The sequence below is a fragment of the Haliotis rubra genome, unplaced genomic scaffold (assembly GCF_003918875.1).
Source record: "Haliotis rubra isolate DU_JTF1 unplaced genomic scaffold, ASM391887v1 Scf805, whole genome shotgun sequence".
Taxonomy (NCBI): Eukaryota; Metazoa; Mollusca; class Gastropoda; order Lepetellida; family Haliotidae; genus Haliotis; species Haliotis rubra.
The window spans coordinates 357,493-370,120 of NW_025767530.1; positions in this window are offsets into that span (position 1 = coordinate 357,493).

Sequence of the window (12,628 nt, forward strand, 5' to 3'; positions counted from 1 at the left end):
TGGGGAATCGAACCCAGTCGTTTGACGTGATGAGCGAATGCTTTAACCACAAGGCTACCCCACCGCCCCAATTGAAGAATGAAAAAGGCTGTACAGCTTGCTGTATTCAAAATGAAATTAGAAGCAAGAAATATATATATATATAGTAAAATATTTCATAGACTATGTCTGTTTAGCGGTGACAAAATATCAGTGACTGGCTTTAGGGTATGATCACCACAAACTCACTCGTGATGTATATCTGGCTAACCTCCAGTTTCCAGGACAACCTTGCAGTATATCTGGCTAACCTCCAGTTTCCAGGACAACTTCACAGTAGATCTGGATAACCTGCAGTTTCCAGGACAACCATGCAGTGTATCTGGATAACCACCAGTTTCCAAGACAACCTTGCAGCAGATCTGGATAACCTGCAGTTTCCAAGACAACCTTGCAGTATATCTGGATAAGTAGCATACAGAATGGGGCTACGGGGCCTTGGGAAGCCCCTAATCCCGTAGCCCCATTGTTTATACTACTACTGAGGTGCATGCAAAATTTGATGAAAATCGGTCGAATAGTTTCTGAAATATTGACTTTTAAGTGAGCATGGGGTCGGTCGGGAAAAGGCAAAATGTCCAACTTTTTGTCGTAATTAAGTCTTAATTAATCTAATGAAGTCATCGAGAGTGTTCCCAATGCAGTTTTGCTATAGCGTAACCATCTGCCGAGATGCATGCAAAATTTCATGAAAATCGGTCAAATAGTTTAGGAAATAATCACTTTTAGTGAGCATGGGGTCGGTATGGCGAAAGGCTAACAATCCAACGTATTGTCGTACTTGTTGTATATTATCGAAGCGAGAGGTGTTTTTAGCTGAATGAAACGCAGGTCTCGGCAGTCATCACCTCGCTACCATCTCAGGGGGTTGCTTTGAGCGAGCCCCGGGGACGAGTATAAGTGTGTGCGAGTGTGTGTTTCGGCTCGGCTATGATGATGATGCACGGCCGGCTGACTAGCGAGGCTACCGATGTCTGAAAGTGAATGAAACACATCTCTCTGCAGTTCCTCCCCGGGTCGTCGTCTCTGTATCACCGAGCTAGCGCTGTGGGCAAGTCGCAGAGTGTGGCTCGGCTCGGCTTGTACAGCCAACTGGCTGGCTGGCTGGCTGGCAACGTTATGTTGATTTTCACTCATACCACATGTCTTGGCAGTTCCCCGGGTCGACTCACTGCCGCCTCGGTAGCATTGAGCGAGCGCTGTGGGCAAGTCGCAATGTGTGTGTCTCGGCTCGGCAATTTACCTACAGCTTGCTGAGATGGCTGGCTACGTTATGTTGATTTTCACTCATACCACATGTCTCGGCAGTTCCCGGGTCGACTCACTGCCGCCTCGGTAGCATTGAGCGAACGCTGTGGGCAAGTTGCAGTGTGTGTGTCTCGGCTCGGCAATTTACCTACAGCTCGCTGAGATGGCTGGCTACGTTATGTTGATGTCCGCAAAACAGTTTATTGAGACTCCTCTCTAATTTGTTTGGTTGTCTTAATGAAGGCTTGTCAGGCCTGTTGCTTCACTTGTTCTATGAATTTTTTATTCTCATCTTCGCAAATGACGGCGTTTTTACGAGACTTGTTCGAATCTCTTGTTTCATTCTGTGATATTTTGCGATTTCTGATAGCACCGGGGCGGTTGGGTAGCCTAGTGGTTAAAGCGTTGGCTCGTCACGCCAAAGACCCGGGTTCGATTCCTCACATGGGCACAATGTGTGAAGCCCATTTCTGGTGTCCCCCCGCCGTGTTATTGCTGGAATATTGCTAAAAGCGGCGTAAAACTAAACTCAGTCAGTCAGTCTGATAGCACCAAACGAAACTCTTCTTCGGAGATTTTAGAGTCGGTGAGCTCGGTAGAAATATGATCGCTATCGTGTCTAACTGCGCTTCGGCTAGAATTCTAATTTCGTCGTGTTTCAATGCGTGTTTCGTTGCAGTCTGTGAAACACGTACTTAAGGATCAATCCCATCAACCCTGCCACTTCGGCTGTTATTTTGATGCCTAGCACCATGGGTGCGGCCATGATGGTGGATAATAACCCGATACCTGCTACGCCTAATCCCATGCTGACTGAAACCAGAGCGCTGTCAACACCATCCACGGAATGGACGGCCCTGTGAAATATTTTCTGTAATGCCGACCGCATATTGCGTTCATGTTCTAGTTGTTGTTTGATCTCGCATATCTGTCGCAGACGAAACCCGTCTACGGTTTCCAGTGTTTATGCCACTTCATCCACGACCGGGTACAGTCCCATTCTGTATATACTTTATTATGAAATGATATTTAATTGGTCCTCCGTCAATCGTCGGTGAATATACTTTAAAGCTAATAAAATGAAAATGTTCTGATAAAAAAATGGCCTCAAATGTAATGGTGTATCCATCCTGAATAACCTTGACTCTATCGAGGTTTGTGGTTGGGACTGTTCCTGGTTGTACGTAAATACCACAGCGTTGATTTTCATGGTGTTTATACCAGCATATGTATAACACATCCAGAATTTGCACCTTTTGTGCGGGGGGCATCTCTAAGAAAAACTTCAATAATAAGGGTCGAACCCTGTATCGTTCGTCCCCATGAGTCGGGGGCTTTGAGAATTTTTTTAATTACATCCATTGTTTTCAGTATTCCGGACGGGCGACTAGCATGTTAGCCGTTGGATCTGGTAATGGTGTTGTGTAAATTCCATTTTCCTCGATCGGAATAAAACTGTCCAGTAGAACCCCTTTGTATTTTAGTTCGAGGACATTACGATCCTCATCCGTGATGAGATAGGGTAGGTCAGGACCAGGTTAATAATCCAGTTCAACTGAGATTCGAAGATGACTTCTCGTCATTTGTACACGTTGTCTTTTAAGTGCAGAACGTACAAGGTGTGTTCCTCTCCGGGCAGATCAAATCCCCGTGTGTCCCCCGAGATCGGCTAGCGTTACGTTAGGATGATGGTTGTTCATCTGTTGTTTTATACAAAATTACGAAATGGTTTTCAATTGGTTATCAGATAATTCCTCTGACGTGCACTTTAAACCCATGAATTGTATGTTGTTGAGTAGGAAAATTTTGGTGAGCGATATCGTGTCTTCCACAGTCACAGTGACTCCCTGCAGACTGGTGTAGTCGTTAACGTTCACCCGCACATAAACGGAGCAAACTTGGTTTTGTTGTTGTTTCGCCCAGCGGAGTTTGATCCATTTCACGATTTCGACGACATCACGCGCCGACAGCGGTTCGCCGAGGTGGACTTGGATGTACAGCGTGGATTTCGCTGGCTGATTTTCCAGGACGTCTACCATGCTGTCGAATTCCGACACCACCTGCAAAATCCCACGTTTTGCGTCCCGGGTTTGCTTGACAGCATGTGGGCTACTCTTTGCCTCAACGTGCTGACGATCACGCTGCATCTTTGCGTAGGGACGTAAGCCACGAGAAGCGTTCTGTTGTTCATGACTTTCGTCATGTAGTGATCTTTGTTGTCCGTGAAAACGTGGGGAGGGTCGAGAGTGATGTTGAGATTCCAGTCGATTTGGGATGGCATTGATACCCATTTGTTGTCGTCGTTAAAGATGAGAGTGTACTGCAGGTTTCTGGAGACGGCCGTGGTCTCGACGTCATCCAGTTGGAACAGCCTGCCGCGGAACGCTGGGGTTATAGTCCATTCGTCCTCGTCGGATCAGGTCGTATCACGTGTTGTTGTCCGCTCCTTCAGTATCGACGAAATCGTCTAGGTCGTTGTTCTTACAACCAACACCAGCGGCAGTAGAGGACGGCAGTTCGATGTGTTTGTAAATGCTGTTTTTCAGTTGCAAGGCGTACAGTTTGTCGTCGACTCGGGTTCATCAATTCCGCGCGTGTCCCCGAGGTCGGAGATCGCTATTTTGGCGCATTTTCTAACGTGTGTTCCTGGACCTTGAGACTCCGTCATTGTATGTGCAGCATTGCGCTGAGAAACCCTATACTTACGGGATCGTGTTTAATGTCTAAAACCGATATTTTCAATTCCCTGATGTTGCCTCGGATTAATTTATTGTACTGCCGCGACGAAAACGATTCGGTTCTGTCGTCGTTGTGTCGCCGTTGTACTGTTCCGTTTTCACCGGCACGGCTTTCAGCAGTATGGAAGGTCGTTCGCCTTGAAGGTTGTCGGCCGTGCTCAGCTGATCGAGATGAATGCACAGTTCGCGATAGGGAACGGGATCGGGTAATTTCGTGCCGGTCACGGTGGTTTCCGGTTGTATGTCAGTCAGCGTAAATCCGAGCGTTTTAGCCAACGGCCGACTGAGTCTCAAGTCGTTATTTCCGTTGTTGGCTAACATGCCGTTCGAGTCGTTCATTTTGAGTTCGGCTCCCACGGAGTGAAGATTTCTTCAGAGCGAGCACATGCTGTAGTAGACGTCCGTTATTTGGTTGCAGACGTTATTGACGAACAGCCTGTTGTTTTTGCCGTTGATGTTGGTCCATAGCGGATAGTAGGTGATGTCGCAGAGAGCGACTTCGAGCTGACCGGACGTGTTATCGATCGCGTGCAGCAGTTGAATGGACTCGCCGCTTGTGATTCCCCGAAGTGTCATGTACATATTGAAAAAGTAGATATGTATCCAAATATATATATATATATTTTCGTTTCACATGTACTACCAGATCGGACGTATCCTGAAAGAAATCAGCACCCCGATTCCGCAGGACAAGTCGTGGAATGCCGTTAACAATCCATACGATCGACGTGCGTACGAACGCGTTTGCAGTGAATTCGAACTAGACCTGTAGACGGTCGATTGGTGTTTGCCGGGTCCGAACCACGGTTTGGGCATTCCGATCGTTCACAACATGTCTCTCGTGAAAGCCAGCAAACAGCTGGTGAAAGATTGGGGTTACAAGTCGTATCATTACGCCACGACGAACGAGTGGAATGACGATTACATGGTTTTCGACGACAGCAAGGATTACCGCGTTTGGAGGTGTGAGCAGGGACCCGCAAGGGACCAGGGATGCGGCAAGACGGCATTCGTGCTGGACATGCTGAAAGGTTACTATCGCGACGTGTTCGACCACATCGTCATTCTCTGCCCGACTTTACGGGTGAACAAGACGTACACGGAGAGACCGTGGATGATGACGGACCCGGACATGCACAAAATCGATCCTGGAACTTGTCTGCAGGACTGTTTGCGCGCTTACCACGACAAACTGAAAGGAGAATCGACGCTGTTCATCCTGGACGACTGCAGCGCCAACAAGGAGATGGTTAAAAAACGAGACGCTCTGTCGTACCTGGCCTTCTTGGGCCGACACACGAAACACAGCGTTTGGGTTCTGACGCAGAAATTCAACTCGGTGCTGAAAGATTTTACAGGAACAGACGCGATGGGTCGCCATGTTTCACTGCAAGGACAGGGATTCGTTCGAGGACTGCTTGCGAGAAAACGACGTGATCCCAAGCAAACAAGAACGAGAACGAGTGAAAAAACAGCTTGCCGAAACGAAACACGCCAAACTCCTGTTGAAAACCGACCAACCCGTTGCGTATAAAGTCTGCTAGCTTGAAGGCAAAATTCTAGCAAAAACGATGTTCGAAATTATCGTTGTGTGCAACTTGACTTTCATCTCGCTGTGTTTCGCATTTTATTTTATTAGACTTAAAAATCGTTTGTTACATTATAAGATGGAGTGCAACGAACGGCTCAAACAAATGTTGGATGGCGACGATAATAATAATAAAAACGACAAGCGAGAGAGCCTGGTGGCGCTCGCGGTCAGCGGCAAAGCCAAACAATGCTTGGGTGGGGGTGGCGACCACACTCCAGATAAAATTCACAAAATGCCAGTCGGCATACACATGATGTCCATAGGAACACGTGCGAAGTGTGCGTTGTGGGCGGGAAATGCCATTATCGTCCACGGAGCGGACGTGGTACAAGGCCATCTCATCTACTTGACGAAAAGAGACTATCTCAACGAACGCAACCGAGTGCTCAGAATAAAAATCTAAATCTCTTTTTTAAAAGTCGGTTGAAAGTTTAACTATCCAACTTATTGACGGGGTTGCTAACATTTAACAGCGAGACATACTTCGCACACCAACAAACTACTAGAGATTTTGACTCGCAGACGAACATAGCGATGAAAATCCTATTAGAGATTTGACTTCACACCTGACTACAGCGAACAACCTATTAGAGATTTGATTTTGCATCTGACTATAGCAAACAACGTATTAGAGATTTGACTGAATATAATTATGTTTCATTTAGAAAAAGTTTTTCACACATTGATATGGCAACGATGATTACCGTTCGTGAACTGGAAAGGATTGCCAAAAAACACGGAGTGATCGGTTACTCCCATCTGAGGAAATCTCAGCTGTTGAGATTGCTCGGCATCGGTGAGGAACCCTCCTCAACCCACGCTGAAACAACTCAAGCTCCGAGTGAAGGAATGTGGGCTCAGAGATTATTCGCGCATGAGGAAAGCCGAGCTCCTCAAACTGCTGGAGGAACACAAACCCGTCGAACTACGGTTCGTGCGGACGAAGCACGCCGTAGGTAAGTATCTGAGAGGCTGGAGGCTGGACGTCAACAAAAACATGGACGTCGACGACATCAAACTGATCTGGGAAGCCTCAAATTTCAACTCACGGTGAAAATGTCGCTGGAAAAACAGCAGACGGACGACACCACCGAGCACGTCGAGCCTTACTTCAAGAGGCAAGCAAAAGTCGCGACTCAACCCAATTCCATCGACGCGTCCATCGACACCTCGTTTACTAAAATACAAGAATCCCTGGAATGCTACATGCACATGGGTTCAGGTTGGGTTGTGGACAGGATCGACACGGTCTATCTGGACGTAACGGAGTACATACCGTTCAAAGGAGGGTCATACCTAGACTTTCCACCGTACTACAAGAAAAAGCAAGCCATGGTCTCACACCAATACTCGCAGGATTTAATCGATCCCGGAAACAGAAACACGGAATGGGTCGTACGCCTGCCACGAGTGGTGGATGTCATCAACAACAAGGTCACCAGACTTGTGGGCAAGAGACCCGTCGAAGCCATCAAAATGAAATCTGTTGAATCATCACCAGTGGCGGCGGCACGTCGCGATAAAACAGAGAAAACATTACCGGACCGGGTCAGCGTCATGAAAATGTACAACGTAGACCTTGTCGACATCAAAGACGACGAACCAAACTTGTACTACTTGAAAGACGGACCGCCGAGAGCATTCATCAGAGAGGAGTTGATGATCGTACCTCAAGACACAGTCCCTTTAAGATTGCCCACTGTATGATAATTCTCATGATTATTTGTATGTGCTATTAGGTTGTGGTATGCTATGTGGCCAGCCAGCTCTACAGCGAGCTGCACATGGTGAATAATAGCTGAGCCGAGACACACACACACTGCGACTCGCCCACAGCGCTCGCTCGGTGATACCGAGACGAGGACCCGGGGAGGAACTGCCGAGAGATGCGTTTCATTCACTTTCAGACATCTGTAGCCTCGCTAGTCAGCCGGCCGTGCATCATCATAGCCGAGCCGAAACACACACACTTATACTCGTCCACGGAGCTCGCTCAAAGCAACCCCTGAGACGGTAGCGAGGTGATGACTGCTGAGACCTGCGTTTCATTCAGCTAAAAACATCTCTCGCTTGATAAAATATAACAAGTACGACAATATGTTGGATTGTTAGCCTTTCGCCAGACCGACCCCATGCTCACTAAAAAGGGATTATTTCCTAAACTATTTGACCGATTTTCATGAAATTTTGCATGCATCTCGGCAGATGGTTACGCTATAGCAAAACTGCATTGGGAACACTCTCGATGACTTCATTAGATTAATTAAGACTTAATTACGACAAAAAGTTGGACATTTTGCCTTTTCCCAACCGATGCCATGCTCACTTTTTCAGAAACTATTTGACCGATTTTCATCAAATTTTGCATGCACCTCAGTAGTAGTATAAACAATGGGGCTACGGGATAAGGGACTTCCCAAGGGCTCAATTTTTAAATTGAGCCCTTGTGGGGGACCTGGTCCTGTAGCCCCATTGTGTATACTACTGGATAACCACCAGTTTCCAGGACAACCTTGCAGTATATCTGGATAACCTGCAGTTTCCAAGACAACCTTGCAGAGTATCTGGAAAACCACCAGTTTCCAGGACAACCTTGCAGTATATCTGGCTAACTTCCAGTTTCCAGGGTAACCTTGCAGTATATCTGGATAACCTGTTTCCAACTTCTTCAAGAGCTATGAAAGTGTGTTTGCCATCAGACATCTTAACAAATGGACAGTTCATAAAATTGTTTATTGTAGGTTCACTGCACACGTAAGTTGCAACTTGTGACAGATACAAATAAATAACAAATTAAATGTCCGAATACACCAACATTTAATTCAAAGATCACATGACAAGTAAAATACATGTTTAAAAATTGACATATGGATCTAACAGTGCACTCCATAACATTGTCAGTAACAGTTTGCTAGGAAGTAGAGTAAGGTTTCTAATGCTTTCTGGCACAGACACATGATTCTCTGTACCAGTAACAATTCCACACCAAGAAGGACTGAAGAAAACGGTTCTCAGTGCTGTTTTCTGATTGAGTCGTCCTGCATATTTACACGAACATGTGTCATCTCAGTAGAAGAGACTGATTAATAGCGCTCACAACTGTATCAATGCCTTGCCCTAATAATGCTACTTTTTGGAGTTATGATTCATTGAAAATATATCATTTTTTCTGAAATGTTTTCTACAACAGTAAACCAGCCTTTCCACAAACCTAGGAAAAGTTGGAATAATTTTCAACCTTTCAATAAAGCTTCAATTTACCTATTTCCATCAAGTAAGTTTGGATTGTTATGATGTATATATATATTTTGCTATTAAAACAGGGACGCCAACGACCCATCTGCTAAATTCTACAGACCCATGTTCTTGTAATGATTCCTGAAAACACAATAATGTTAATCTCATAATGTTCTCTTGAATGATCTGTTATCTTTGTTAGCTGCATCTTGTCTGACATTAATACATCCATAATATGATAATTCTATCATCAAAAACACAACATCTGTTTTTAATAAAAACATTTTTTCACATTTTTTGTAATGAGAGGAATTGCAGATTTCGATAAAAGGAAAAAATAGAGATGCTATATTAAGATGTAAGAATGTTTTTCATCTGCAGTAGATTAACAGAGACTCTGTCCAAGTGAATAGTTAGTTATTGCTGATGGCCTGTCAGCTACACCCTACACACTTCTGTCAAGTGTAACAACAGAGTGGGACTCCTGGATGGAGGAGGACCTGTGTGTCCCATATATGTTTCAAGCCTACATCTATGCTATAGCTACCACATTACGACCTTGTGACCAGAAACAACGGAAACAAATTCCAGATTGCATATCTCAAAGAAGCCATTTTGTAAAAGTCAAAAGTACAAATGTACCAACATTCCCTGTAAAGATTGGGTACCTCAATGGTCTTGTCACAGGGGCGTAGAAACGGTTTTCACAGTGGGGGCAGCTAATTTATGAGAAGTATTGAAAATCAAAATGAAATTGTAGTTATGGTAAGGTAGATATGGTTTCGTCTTGAAAAGGCCCCCCCTGTTTCTACGCCCCTATGTCAACAGTTTACTGAAACTAACATGTACAATATTTAGTTTCTATTTGAAACGTGTGTACAGATACTGGAAACTTGATGCCCAGTTCCTCTCATCCAACACTGCTCCCTCCAGTGATTTCATGCTGAGACCGTCATCGTTCAGGGACTGTAAGGAGGTCTACCTGGAAGCTGACCTAGGGGAGACACACATGTACTTACAGGTACACAGAAAATACCTACACAATAAATCATTTATACCTATAACACAATGATTTCATTGGTAAAGTGGAAGCTAATTCATTTGATGAATTCCATATTCTTTAAATCAGTTGTCGTTGTTCCTGTTCGTAAAGCTAAGAAATTGCAGAGAGCGACAAAAGACTATCCTGCTAAAGCCAGGTAGTGGAGTAGAGGTAGGTTCATAAGTAATGACAGCCTTATGACGTCATAGCAGTCTCCTGGGGATGTATCATCTAGTCTTATATCAATACATGTTTGTTTGTTGTTTAGTGCCTCACCCAGCAATATTCCAGCTGTCAGCAGAATATCAATACACAATGTTTAAGAAAGATTCAATTCCAATTTCATTCCAGTGTCTACAAGATTTCTTTGAAATCATCTTCGTACAACAGGTACAGCTGCAGCTCCAGCTGATCGTATAGACACAGGTGGAGGACATGCAATAACAGGAACGGTAACATCAATTCCCGTTTTGTTTAACATGCATGGTAACATCAATGAACATGTTAACATCAATGAACATGTTGACTTTAATAAACATGTACCATTCATATCAAATAACCCATACCAATAATGTCAAGTAACATGCACCCCTAATATCCATTAACATGCTAACATCAATTAGCATGTACCATGCTAACATCAATTAACATGCTAACATCAATTAACATGTGCCATTAACATCAATTAACATGCTAATATCAATTAACATGTGCCATTAACATCAATTGACATTAATTCACATGCACCATTTATATCAATTAACATGATAATATCAATTAACTGTACCATCAACATCAATTAACATGTACCATCAACATCAATTAACATGCTAACATCCATCAATATGTACTGTTAACATCAATTTACATGCTAAGTTCCATTAACATGGACCTGTACCAATTGTTAACATCAATTAGCATGTAGCATTAACATCAATTAGCATGTAGCATTAACATCAATTAACATGTACCATTAACATCAATTAATATGGACCATCAAATAACATACTAATAATCCCCCCAATTGCACCCCCTAAAAAGTGTAAAAGTATAGGATCTAGACATATCTTACAAGATGGGAAGTGCTACTCCAGCTCAATGCTACTCTCCAGCTGTACAATGGGAAGTGCTACTCTCCAGCTGTACAATGATGGGAAGTGCTACTCTCCAGCTGTACAATGATGGGAAGTGCTACTCTCCAGCTGTACAATGATGGGAAGTGCTACTCTCCAGCTGTACAATGATGGGAAGTGCTACTCTCCAGCTGTACAATGATGGGAAGTGCTACTCTCCAGCTGTACAATGATGGGAAGTGCTACTCTCCAGCTGTACAATGATGGGAAGTAAGCTGCTACTCTCCAGCTGTACAATGATGGGAAGTGCTACTCTCCAGCTGTACAATGATGGAAGTGCTACTCCAGCTGTACAATGATGGAAGTGCTACTCTCCAGCTGTACAATGATGGGAAGTGCTACTCTCCAGCTGTACAATGATGGGAAGTGCTACTCTCCAGCTGTACAATGATGGGAAGTGCTACTCTCCAGCTGTACAATGATGGGAAGTGCTACTCTCCAGCTGTACAATGATGGGAAGTGCTACTCTCCAGCTGTACAATGATGGGAAGTGCTACTCTCCAGCTGTACAATGATGGGAAGTGCTACTCTCCAGCTGTACAATGATGGGAAGTGCTACTCTCCAGCTGTACAATGATGGGAAGTGCTACTCTCCAGCTGTACAATGATGGGAAGTGCTACTCTCCAGCTGTACAATGATGGGAAGTGCTACTCTCCAGCTGTACAATGATGGGAAGTGCTACTCTCCAGCTGTACAATGCCAAAAAGCCAAGACTTTCAAACAGTGGAACATGATCATTACTATAAAACTGTACTATAGGAAGTAACTCTACAAATTGAAACAGTTTTACTCTATCAGTTTGAGAAGTGGACCGTAAATGATGATGCTCTGCTTAAAAGCAGTCAATGTTACATGAGTGAGTGAGTGAGTGAGTGAGTTTAGTTTTATGCCGCTTTTAGCAATATTCCAGCAATATCACAGCAGGGGACACCAGAAATGGGCTTCAAACATTGTACCCATGTGGGGAATTGAACCCGGGTCTTTGGCGTGACGAGCGAACACCTTAACCACTAGGCTAGCCCACCGCCCCCCTCCAATGTGACATGATGTTTAACAAGTAGCATCTTCTGCCCAACAACCAGCAGCACCCTCAGGTCACCCCGAGAACCAATGCAGTGGTAAAGTCCGAGAACCCCTACAGTGATACAACACGTACGTTACCCGGGACTAGATATGGGATATTCTGCAACAACCATTGAACTTTTCTTGTTTTGCCGGATTTCCATTTCATTTTGAGAAATATTACTGGTATCGAGTACCTATATTGTTCTCTCCATAGCTTACAAAACCTGATGACCCACTTCCTGTATATATCAACATGGCTTACCTAATCCTTCAATTTCTGGGTTTCTCTTGATACACAACATCTAAGCTCCCTTCTCCAAAATGTGGAGACTAGAAAATTGTCTGTAGTCATCAATACAGTAGCCAAAACTACTCTCGGGTTGGGTTCTAACAACACCCACAATGTCTCACTAAAGTGTTACAAAGTTCAAACCTTCACACGGCAGGAACTATGAAACAGTCACTGACAAAGAAATCATGCAAGGAAATGTAAGTTAGACTGAATTTCGTCCAATCAACAGATTACACTATGCC